The sequence below is a fragment of the Eschrichtius robustus genome, chromosome X, assembly GCF_028021215.1.
Source record: "Eschrichtius robustus isolate mEscRob2 chromosome X, mEscRob2.pri, whole genome shotgun sequence".
NCBI classification, from domain to species: Eukaryota; Metazoa; Chordata; class Mammalia; order Artiodactyla; family Eschrichtiidae; genus Eschrichtius; species Eschrichtius robustus.
Window position 1 is genome coordinate 66,720,906 of NC_090845.1, and position 12,029 is coordinate 66,732,934.

General features: G+C 40.8%; 1 pseudogene; it reads left to right on the plus strand.

The window, feature by feature from the left end:
* Positions 1–4,372: 4,372 nt before the first annotated feature.
* Positions 4,373–5,649, plus strand: LOC137757063 (testican-3 pseudogene; annotated as a pseudogene).
* The last annotated feature ends 6,380 nt before the right edge of the window (positions 5,650–12,029 follow it).

Genomic DNA, 12,029 nt, shown 5'->3' on the forward strand with positions numbered 1-12,029 from the left:
TCCTTCAGTCCACTATCATACCACATAGAGTCTGTGTAATGAAGATAGGATCATCCAAGGAAAAGAGAGCAGCACACTCCAGGGAAGATCCTGGATCCCTAGGATAAAGCCCTCCTTAGTTACTCCTTTTTGTCTGATTGTCCATTTAACTGATGCCCTTTCCTTTCTATTTCCTGCTTTGAGGACTGTTTTATGGGGTATATAATGTGTGCTGGTAATAAGAGAAAGAAGGAGCTCTGACAGTAAAGCACTGAGGGATCTAGCTCCAATTCAACAAGCATATGGACTGATGAGAAGAAAGATAGCACAAACTGTCTATAACATGAACTCCTGCAGCAGGGATGGAATTGGAGGCTTAGGAAAGCCCAGGAGAAGTGAAGTCTGCAGCTTTAAAGCTTTCCCCCATGTTCCTAATCTCCTAGGCAACCACAACACCCAGCCTCTGGTATATATTATGGGATTAGCTGGTGGTTTCAAGGATAGAAGTGGGGAAAGTGCTTATGTTGCATCCCTGACTCTTTCTGGGTGGTCTAGGGAGGCAGGTTTGCTCTCTGAATGTGTACCAGGACTAACATTTCCCCTCTTCCCTTATTCATCTTGGCTTTGCCTCTTAGCAATGTCCTTAAGGTCAAGGGACACATAGTATGACAGGCAAGAAACCAGTTTCTTAGCCTTTAAAATATAAAAAATTTGTTTTCTACAGATGAATGAAGTTCTCTAGGAGAGAAGTCCCTGTTCTTCATCATGGTGAGTGTTGAGTATTGCCTTTGTTAAAATCTTTTATAACTTGATAAATAATAAAGTATTATCCTATTGCTATTTAATTGTTATTTTAAAAATGACTTCTGAGGTTTAATATTTTCTCCCACTGTTTATTATCTATTTGGGTCTTTTTCCTTGAAATGTCTGTGTCCTTTATTCATTTTTCTACTGGGGTTTTATATTCTAAATAACTTTGTTATTACATCCTCCTCATCAAACTAATGTGTTGTCATTGTTGAAAATTTGAACATTTCACAAATGCAAATGCAAGGGGAAAAATCACTCATGACCACTCACTATTATTATTTTGGTGGATGTTTAATGGTTTTTTCCAATGTTCATTTTCTCTATTATTTACAGGTAGTTTAGATAATTATACATATATGAACTCACACACATAATGAACACATAATGAAATGGTGATAATACTTTGCAGATTTCTATGCAATGTTTCAAATTCATGAATGCTTTTTCATGTCAGGAAAAATTCTTCAAGAATAGTATTTCTAATGTTTATCAAATAATCCACCTGCTGAAGATCCATATACTATCATTTTTTAAAATTTATTTTATTTATTATTTTTGGCTGTGTTGGGTCTTCATTGCTGTGTGCAGGATTTCCCTACCTGCGGCGAGCAGGGGCTACTCTTCATTGCGGTGCACGGGCTTCTCATTGCAGTGGCTTCTCTTGTTGCAGAGCACGGGCTCTAGGCACGCGGGCTTCAGTAGTTGCAGCACGCAGGTTCAGTAGTTGTGGTGCATGGGCTTGTTGCTCCGCGGCATGTGGGATCTTCCTGGACCAAGGATCGAACCCATGTTCCCTGCATTGGCAGGCAGATTCTTAACCACTCTGCCACCAGGGAAGTCCAAGATCCATGTACTCTCACTTATTTACTCATTCTCCTATTACACTTTTAGCTCATTGCAATTCACTATTATTAAAAAATAGCAATGACTGTCTTTGTAAATAATTTGGAGAGATGTACTTTAATTTGTAAAATTAGCTATACAATAAGGATGTTAACTATTTATCGTGTATACTGCAAGTGTTTTTCTCAGCTTCATCATTGTCTTTTAAAAATAAAATGTACTGAAAAGGTTATGTACATATATAAAACCAAAAATTTTTCAGCAGAGGAATGGATAAAGAAGATGTGGTACATATATACAATGTAATATTACTCAGCCATTAAAAAGAATGAAATAATGCCATTTGCAGCAACATGGATGCACGTAGAGATTGGTGTACTGAGTGAAATAAGTCAGAGGAAGAGAAGTATTGTATTATATTGCTTATATGTGGAATCTAAAACAAAACGATACAAATGAACTTACTTTCAAAACAGAAACAGACTCACAGACTTAAGAGAATGAACTTATGGTTATCAGGGGGGAAGGGTGGGGGAGAGGGATAGACTGGGAATTTGGGATTGACATGTACACACTGCTGTATTTAAAATGGATAACCAACAAGGACCTACTGTATAGCACAGCAAACTCTGCTCAATACTATATTATGTAACAACCTAAATGGGAAAAGAATTTGAAAAAGAATAGATACATTTATATGTATAATTGAATCACTTTGCTGTACACCTGAAACGAACACAACATTGTTAATCAACTATACTCCAAAATAAAATAAAATTTTTTTAAAAACTCAAAAAAAACCCCAAAATTTTAAAGTATGTAGTGAAAAATGTCCTTCCCAACTTAGTCTCCCAACTACCTAGTTTCCACCTCCCACTCAGTTAATCACGGTTATTTGTTTCTTCTGTAAATTTCAAGTGTGTGTATATTCAAGTAAGAAGATAAGCTTCCACCCATTTTTCCATTATTTTTGCACAAAAGATAGTATACAATATACACTTTTACGAACATTTTAAAATCACTTAATATATCTTTGTTGTTGTTTCCATGTCAGTGTATAGAACACTTTCTCATTCTTTTTTATAGCATCATTGTATGATTGTACCATAATTTATTTAGTGAGTACTCTAATGATAGACATTTGGACTTTACGATTACAAACAATGCTGCAGTGAATAACCTGGCACACATGTTATTTAAAACATGTGTAAATACTAGCATGTTTGTAGGATAAGTTTCCAGAAAAGGAGTTGCTGGTTTAGAGGCTTTATGAATTCATTATATGATAGACTTCCTAAATTGCCTTCAACAAGTGTACCAAATTATACTCCCACCAACAAAGCAAGACATTTTCCCACAGCCTCGCTAACAGAGTATTTTCATCAAACTCTTGAGGGTTTTTTTTTTGTCACTACTATTGATAAAAGTATGTCTTTTATTTTTATTTATGGGTTTCCAGGTTTAAATAGACTTTGATGAATAGTCCTTGATGCTGGCTCTCCCAGCTGCTGACTTAAATAACCCAGAAGAGGACAAAGGTTTGCAACAACCCTGAAAAGTGAGACTAACAAGGAACTCATTGCCAGAATGTGTAAAACATTGCCACAGAGCTCCAAAGTACGTAATATAGTTTCCAATTATTGACTATTCAGTACATGTGGGAGAAAGTATATATGTGTGCATGCATTACTCCCCCAGGAATCTTCACAGTGATTCTATCAGTATGGTATTATGAGCCATATTTGACAAGTAAAGAAACTCTGGCTCAGAGAGCTAAGTGACTTACTTGCCTAAGGATATATAACAAGAGGCAGAGCTGAGGTTCAAACACAGGCTTGTAGGACTCCAAACTGGAACTGTTTTCAATACCCTACATGCTTTATCCCTCTCTCATTCTTTGACTCCTGATTCAGGAATAGAACAATTGAACCAATCAGAAAATCGGCCAACTCAAATTTCATGACTACTTTTTTTTTTTTATAGTCGATTTACAATATTATATTAGTTTCAGGTGTACATCATAGTGATTCAGCATTTTTACAGATTATACTCCATTAGAAGTCATTGCAAGATTATGGTTATAATTCCTTGTGCTATACAATATGTCCTTGTTACTTATCTATTTTATGCATAGTAGTTTGTATCTCTTAATCCCATACCCCTAATTTGCCCTCTGCCACTTCTGTCTCCCCTTTGGTAACCACAAGTTTTTTTTCTATATCTGTGAGTCTGTTTCTGTTTCGCATATATACATTTATTTGTATTATTTTTTAGCCTGAATACTGATTTCTGAAGTACTAGTCCAAAGTGCTTTTTCTTATTCTATTCCATCTCACCTATAATATCTTCCTTTCTACATCCAAACAGAAATTAGAACTTGGAAGCTCAAAATATGTATGCAAGATGACAGGCTGGATAAAAGGAGATAACAGTTGTGCAACTGGCAGTGAATGGGCCATTACCTCCTGGAAGATGGAGAAGATGATCCAATATAGTAATAATAGCTAACATTCACTTACAGTGGGTCAGGGAATTAGCTAACCGTTTTCTAGAAATTAGCTCATTTCAACAGCTTGGCAGGGTAAATACTGTTATTATTCCATTATTGTAGATGAGGAACAGAGTGTGAAGAGGCTGCATTACTAGAGCAGATCAGTTAAAAACTGATGGCATGGGGAAGGGGAGCGTGGATGGGGGAGGGAAGGACGGAGGGGCGCGCAGAGCCGAGGGGCGGCCGCGGATGCTCCAGGCGCCTACCGTGCTGTGCGTGTGCGCGGCCGCTGGTGCGTGCAGGGTTTGGCGGCGGCCGCAGGCCGGCCGGACGGCGGCAGTTTTCTGGACGACAAACAATGGCTCAGCACGGTGTACCAGTACGGCAGGGAGGCCGGACAGTGGAGCCGATTCCGAGACGATGATTATTTCCGCACTTGGAGTCCAGGAAAGGCTTTTGATGGGGCTCTAGACCCAACTAAAGACCCGTGCTTAAGGCTGAAATGTAGTCGCCACGAAGTGTGCATTATTCACGGTTCTCAGACCGCAGTCTGCGTTGGTCAGCGGAGGCTCATGCACAGTATGAAAGATGCAGGAGTTGGGCATAAGCAGCGGAGGGGTCCCCCGACACCCACCTGCCAGCAGTGCCCGGGGGTCTCTACCAGCCCGGTCTGTGGTTCAGATGGACATACCTACTCTTCTCAGTGCAAACTAGAATACCAGGCATGCATCTTAGGAAAACAGATCTCAGTCAAGTGTGAAGGGCGTTGCCCGTGTCCTTCAGATACGACCATGGGCTCAAGCAGGAATATGAAGAGAGCCTGCAGTGACCTGGAGCCCAGGGAGATGGCCAGCAGACTGCGGGACTGGTTCAAGGCCCTGCATGAGAGTGGGGGCCAGAACAAGAAGACTAAAGCATCGCTGCGGCCGGAGAGAAGCAGATTTGATACCAGTATTTTGCCAATTTGCAAGGATTCACTCGGCTTGATGTTTAACAGACTTGATACAAACTACGACCTGCTCCTGGACCAGTCGGAGCTTGGGAGCATTTACCTGGACAAGAACGAGCGGTGCGCGGAGGCCTTCTTCAGCTCCTGTGACACGTACAAGGACAGCTCCATCTCCAACAACGAGTGGTGCTACTGCTTCCAGAGGCAACGAGACCCACCTTGCCAGACGGAGCTCGGCAGTATTCAGAAGCAGCTCGGGGTGAAGAAGTTCCTCGGACAGTACGTCCCCCAGTGTGATGCAGATGGTTACTACAAGCCAACGCAGTGCCACGGCAGCACTGGGCAGTGCTGGTGTGTGGACCGATATGGAAGGGAAGTCGTGGGGTCCAGGAAGCGCAGTGCTGCAGACTGTGCTATTGATTTTGAGATCTCTGGAGATTTTGCAAGTGGAGATTTCCGTGAATGGGCTGCTGATGACGATGAAGATGACATTATGAACGATGAAGATGAAATTGAAGATGATGATGAGGATGAAGGGGATGATGATGATGGTGGTGACCAGGATGGATTCATCTGATGGATGAGAGCTGAGAGCAACAAATTCTACGTTTCTTTTATTGACCAAGTGATCCCCTACTGAGGAGTACCTTCTTGCCCCAAAACAAAATGATTCTAAAACTCACTTATATTTTGTATAATTATTTCAAATATTGCAACTAAAGTGATAGAACTTTATGTTTAGAGAAGTATCATTTACTTTGAGTTTTTATATGAAAAAGAGGACACATATGGAGTCTAGCCAGACAAGAGAAAGTTATGAAGAGCTACTGATCTATGTGAGTCTGCCACAAACAAAACAACCAGTGCTTGAGGTCATATATGATATTTTTCTGGGAGAAATTCTAAGTTGAATCTACAATAACATACTAGTGACCTGGATTCTAAGGATTTTATAAAAATATGCATGACCTTAATTGCAGTTTCCAAGTAGACTCTTCCCAGAGCTGGAGTGATTTAGAGGTGAGTGAGGGAATAGCACAAAGTGAGAAAAACAAAGTCACCATCCTGGAGACCTCCACCATGTTTGTATGTTTTTAATTATGAAGTTTTAGTGATGTTTTTAGTTATGAAGTTATTCTGGATGTGACCAGATATCTTACAAAATGGCCAGTAGGGAAAAACCATGGATTTTGAAAGTTAAAAACATAGTTGTCCTTTCTGATTTTTATTTTAATTTGGACAGCAGTCTCATGTTGATTTGTTTGATAATCTTAACCAGCATGATTTCTTTATCTTTCTAGGTTTCTTTATCTTTCTGACCAGCAACATAGGGTGAAGAACTTAAAGTAGAAAGACACAGGGAAAGATTCTTTTAAACCGTATTTTTACAAAAAGTTTGTCATTTGCCCCAATATCAAACTTAAAAATCTTCATTCTTGTTTTATTTCCCATGTTAGATAAATATTTGCATTTAATCTAAGAATTATGCCATTTTTGTTACTAGTGTCGAAACTTAGAGAACATACTGTATGGTGCCTTGCAAAATAGAAATAGAAAGGTTTCAGCATGCATCCCCACATAGGACATTACGCCATACATAGGCACACCTAATCACAAATTAATACCAGTCCCGGTACTGCTGCTGGAATGAAGAAAATAGAATTTTCTTTCTTTTTTCTACTGTTACATAGTTACCATGTGGACATGTTTATGATTACTGTGTGGAGTAGCATTTAAGATATAACTGCAACAAAAATTATTTTAATTGCTGTATTTAAGTTAGCATGTTAATTAATCATGTAGCCCTTCTGGCACACCATCGCTTTTAAGGATATCAGACCTATGGTTTTGTGCCCATAATAAAAGTGGAAAAACCTGTTGGGTGTTACACACTGGTGTCACCATTTAAACAGTGGGTCAGCTGGTTTCCCAGTATACAATCCACTGAAATAAAGTTGTTGGATTCTTTCCATTTGATTTATATACACTAAGAAAAAAACTTTAATGTTAACTTTATATAATATTTAAGGTAAAATGCATTTTCTTTTTTATTGTTTATGTATGGTTTACAAAATAAAGAATCTTGCAACCAAAACAAACAAACAAACAAACCAAAAAAAAAACCCTGATGGCACGGGGACATTAAAAAAAAAATTTTGCTCTGAGAGTCAGGAGATGTCTATGATGTTACTATCCATTTACTTTGTAATTTTGTACAAGTAGATTCCTCTTTCCTTATTTCACTGTCCAAACCTGCAAATCGTACCATTCTGTGACTTCTGAGACTCTGTCTGAGGTAATTGGTGGTATAATTCAAAATTTGGAGGAACAGTCAAGCATGGATAAGACTGGAAGAACATATAAAAATTGTTCTACACCACCGTATTCATTTACCCTGCTTCAACCTTTCTTACTTGTTCTCCTGCTCATGGCACTGACTCTCCTTCCTTCCCCACTTGCAGATATGATTTAAGTTCCATAGAAACTAGGTAACTCAAAAAATGAAGGACAACGCAAAACGATGTCACTTTTTGGACCACTGCCTAAGCTGTTTTGGGCTACTACCATCTGTAAAAGTCTGAGAGTTGGGGAGAGGCATGCACTAACTGCTAGGAGAAAGGTCAAGGAAGAATTATTTTGGTAAGATGCTAAGTTTACCGTGAAGGTTTCGTCTTCTTCCACTGGTGTCTAACTTCCCCAAGAATTAGTCACCTTGGATCATGGGCCTGTCATCAATCATGATTTTGGGGGAGCAGATGGGCTTTGTATGCTGAATATTAGAGAGTTGAGACTTTACCCTAGAAGCAATGGGAAGCTACTGAAGGCCTTTAAGTAGACGAGCCTCATGATCAAACTCAAGTTTTAAGAAGGTCACTGAAGCACCCTCTGGAAGATAAATTTGAGGAAGGCAAAATTGGAGGCAGAGAGACTAACTTGGAGGCACTGGGTGATTAAAAACCTCAGCTGAGGCACTGACACTTGAGATGGACGTTGAGAATTAATAAGGGAAATGGAATCAATAGGGCTTTTTGACTAATTGGACATGGAGGATAAAGAAGAATTAGGGTTCCAGTATGACTCCCAGGTTTCAGAATAGGTTTGGGGGATAAACGCCATTGAGCTAGAGAACACAGGAGGAGGGATGATGAGTTTAATTCAGGAGCTGAGTTTGAACAGCCTATGGGACATTCAGATAGAGTTGACTAGTCAGAGGGAGATCCAATCAGAGATATAAATCTGATAGCGGATACTTCAGGTTTAATTGAGCTGTCCCAGTGAAACTATGAAGAACTATAAAGACACAAAGAGCAGCAGGCCAAGGACAGAACTATTTAGGAAGAAGAGAGGATAGCAAGAAAGAAAAGAAGACTTTAAAAAAAAAAAAGGAGTTATCAGTGAGACATCAGCAAAGGACCAAGGGAGAGTCTCACAGAAGCCAACGATAAGAGAACTTCCAGAAAGAAGTGGTGAACAGTGTCCAATACCCTGGGTTGAGTACCCTCAGCCCAGAAACTTGGAGAGGTCCTTGAAAACCTTAGCAAGAGCAGTTTCAGTGGAGTGGTGAAGGCAGAAGTCAGAGGGCAGTGGGTTGAGAAGGGAGTGGGAGTTAAAGAAGAGATGACAATGACCATACAACGTTCTTCCAAAGAGTTGCAGCTAGAAAGAGACATGAGGTCCAGGGGCCTTCTAAAATTCTGGTTAAAAAACACAGAACATGAAAATGTACCATCTTAACCATTTTTAAGTGTACAGTTCAATAGCGTTAAGTATATCCACGTTGCTGTGCAACGGATCTCCAGCACTTTTTCGTCTTGCAAAACTGAGACTCTACACCCCTTAAACAACAACTCCCCATTTTCCCCATCCCCTAGCCCCTGGCCACGACCGTACCACTTTCTGTTTTTATGGCTTTGACTACTTTGGGTACCTCATATAGGTGGAATCATATAGTATTTGTCTTTTTGTGACTGGCTTATTTCACTTAGTATAATGTCCTCAAGGCTCATCCATGGTGTTGCCATGTGACAGTATTTCCCTCCTTTTTAAGGCTGAATAATATTCCACTGTATGTATACAACACATTTCATTTATCCATTCATCCGTCAACGAACACCTGGGTTGCCTCCACCTTACGGCTCTTGTGAATAATGTCGCTATGGACGTGGGTGTGCAAATATCACTTCAAGACCCTGCTTTCAATACTTTTGGAGCTATACCCAGAAGTGGGATTGCTGGATTATGTGGTAATTATATCCTTAATTTTTTGAGGAACCTCAGGGACTTTTTAAATTATGATGTCAGGTTTAGAGAGGATTAAGTGTACTGGGGACTTGGCCTTATACAAAAGACGGTCCTGCAGGGTGAGCTAGGTGTATCTCCAGAGAAACGGAATGAAGAGAGGCAGCATAAGCAGGAAATTGAGGTGTTCCCACCAGATGCTTTCTGTTTTCTCTATGAAGCACGAGAGGGCAGCTGAGCGCAAGAGGGAATGTGTTAAAGTCTTGTCTTGAGAAGAATGATTTGAGAAGTCCTGCATAGCAGCTCGGAGGAGAGGGAGAAGCAGTCTGACAAGGAGATGGATGGAAGTTTTCAGGGACCAGGTCAAACTAGAGGACATGATCCTTCAGGGATAGCACTCTGTATGTAACCCAGCGGTCTGAATGTAAGATGGGTCATCCAGATGGATGCTAAACGTTAGTGAATGTGGAGGCCTGACCAGGAGGTCAGTAGACAACAGGAAAACGGAGGGGTAGCCCCAAATGATGGCCAAATCAATGCATAACAAGTGCATATGGATAGAATACCAAAAAACACAAGTAACCTTTTACCTGAGGAAGCACTTAGGTAATTTGCTTTATCTAATATTTTGGGCAGATTCATTGCCTCTAAGTTAAAACAAAATCTATTAAGATGTATAGTATGCGCATGGTTTGTTTGTTAGGACTTTTTTTTTTTTTTTTTAAATAAGGGAACTTCTCACCATTCAAGTACTCACAGCCTTAGATACTTGCAGAGACCAAGAATTGGGTCCTCACAAGACTCGAAAAGCCAACTGCTTCTGTACCCCCAAAGAGCAGGAGATAAAACTGTCACCCAGAGCCTTTCCCACTGCCGGGCAAAGGAACCAGCCCAGGCAGAGGTATCAGAAAAAAAGCACTGGCCTTTGTGCCCATACCTATTGTTTCAGATGGACTCAAAGTAGCTGGATGTTAAAATAAGAGAAAGAGGAATGTGCCAGGAACAAAAGGCGGTACATAAAAGGGGAGAGGTGGTGGACTTGAAGAACTATATCGAGGAAAGAAAGGCCTTTGGGTGTGGGGTAAGAAAACTGGAGACGGAAGCCCACTGGGACGATTCCCTCTCTTTTCTGGAAGGGCACCACTGAGTTGACCTTCAGCTTCCTTCTAAGGCAGGTGATGTAGACATGCCATGGGTGGAGCCAAAGGCATCACCAATCCTGACTAAGGTGCTGAGGTGTCTGTAATGCCAGGGATAACAGGGGTGTGGAGAAGATGAAAGCTATAATTGCTGGAGCTAGGGTGTCATGGGGTAGAGGAAGGCATCTCACATTATTGAATATAAGTTTGTCAGTGGCAAGGCAGTTGGGTGAGTGCTGCCATTTGCAGGTGGTGAAGCTATGTAGACACTCCCTGAAAATATGGATCACATGGTCTTGGTGGCTGTCAGACTATACGGGGAAGGCAAACTTGAAGGACCTTGAAACTGGTCATGAAAACCTGGGAGGGAAAATAGGGTTATGGTCAGAAACCGTGTAAGTTCTTCTACTATGAATATATAAAATCTGGATAATAAAAGTGTTTGCTGTGACAGGTGTGGGTCATGATACCTACAGGGGTTGACCCCTGTCATCTTATGAGGCTGTTTCATGTGAAAACAGGATATTAGACATGACCTCTCAAGTGATCATATCCACAGGGTGTGTTCTATGGTCAGGAGGGAGTGCAACAGTGACCTCAGGATGCCTTCCCGGATTCGAGCTTGTCCCAGAAACCTTGGAGTAACATAGCTTCAAAATACATAAAGCAAAAATTGAAAGAATTACAAGCAGAAATAGACACATCCGTTAAAAGAGTGGTACATTTTAACATGTCTCTCAGCAACTGACAGCTCAAACAGCCAACAGCTTCATAAGAATTTAGAAGTTTTGAGCAACACGTGAACAAACTTGATTTAATGGATAAATCCTGAACCCTGAAACCAATAATTATATAATACACATTATGGTCAAGCATATCTGCAACATGTATAATAAATGTAATATCAGACAAGGTACATCTCAAAAAAATAACAGAGTCCAGCTCATGCAGACAGTCTAGAAGCCACAATCGGTAGGAAGCAGGGTGTCGCAGGACAATGAGTTCAGCGAGATATTAAACATGAATTGAGTAGCAACATAGTCAGATCATCTTCAGGGGCATGGTTCTTACGGGTTCTTTGTCTATTGGACTACAGACAGGAAAGCAAACTCGGTTGGCCTTGAAACTTGTGACCAAACTCTTGGAGGAAAAAAACTGGGACTGTGGTCAGAAATCATGTGAGAAGAGTATTCTGTGAAAGCAGAAAACCTGATTTACCAACTGTAACAGGGGACAGGTAAAAGAGGTGGCTGGTGCCATCTTGCTGAAGTTGTTGCCTATGACAGTGGTGATGATATTCTAGGACTGCTTTGTGGCCAGGAGAAAGTACAACGGTCCCCTAGGATACCATCCTGGCCAACCTGACACAGTTGTTACAGGAGGTGACACAATGCACTGTGTCCCTTTTGACATGACGGGGGCGGGGGGCTCACAGATCCCTGAATCTTGCTCTGTCTTGGGGTGCATTGGCCAGCAGGGGTTCATATCATGACACTGACACCACCAATACCTCTCCCTTATGGAAAGGCACAGCCGTTGCCTAGTCTCCATAAGGCCCTCTAAGCTTTGTGTCATGTCC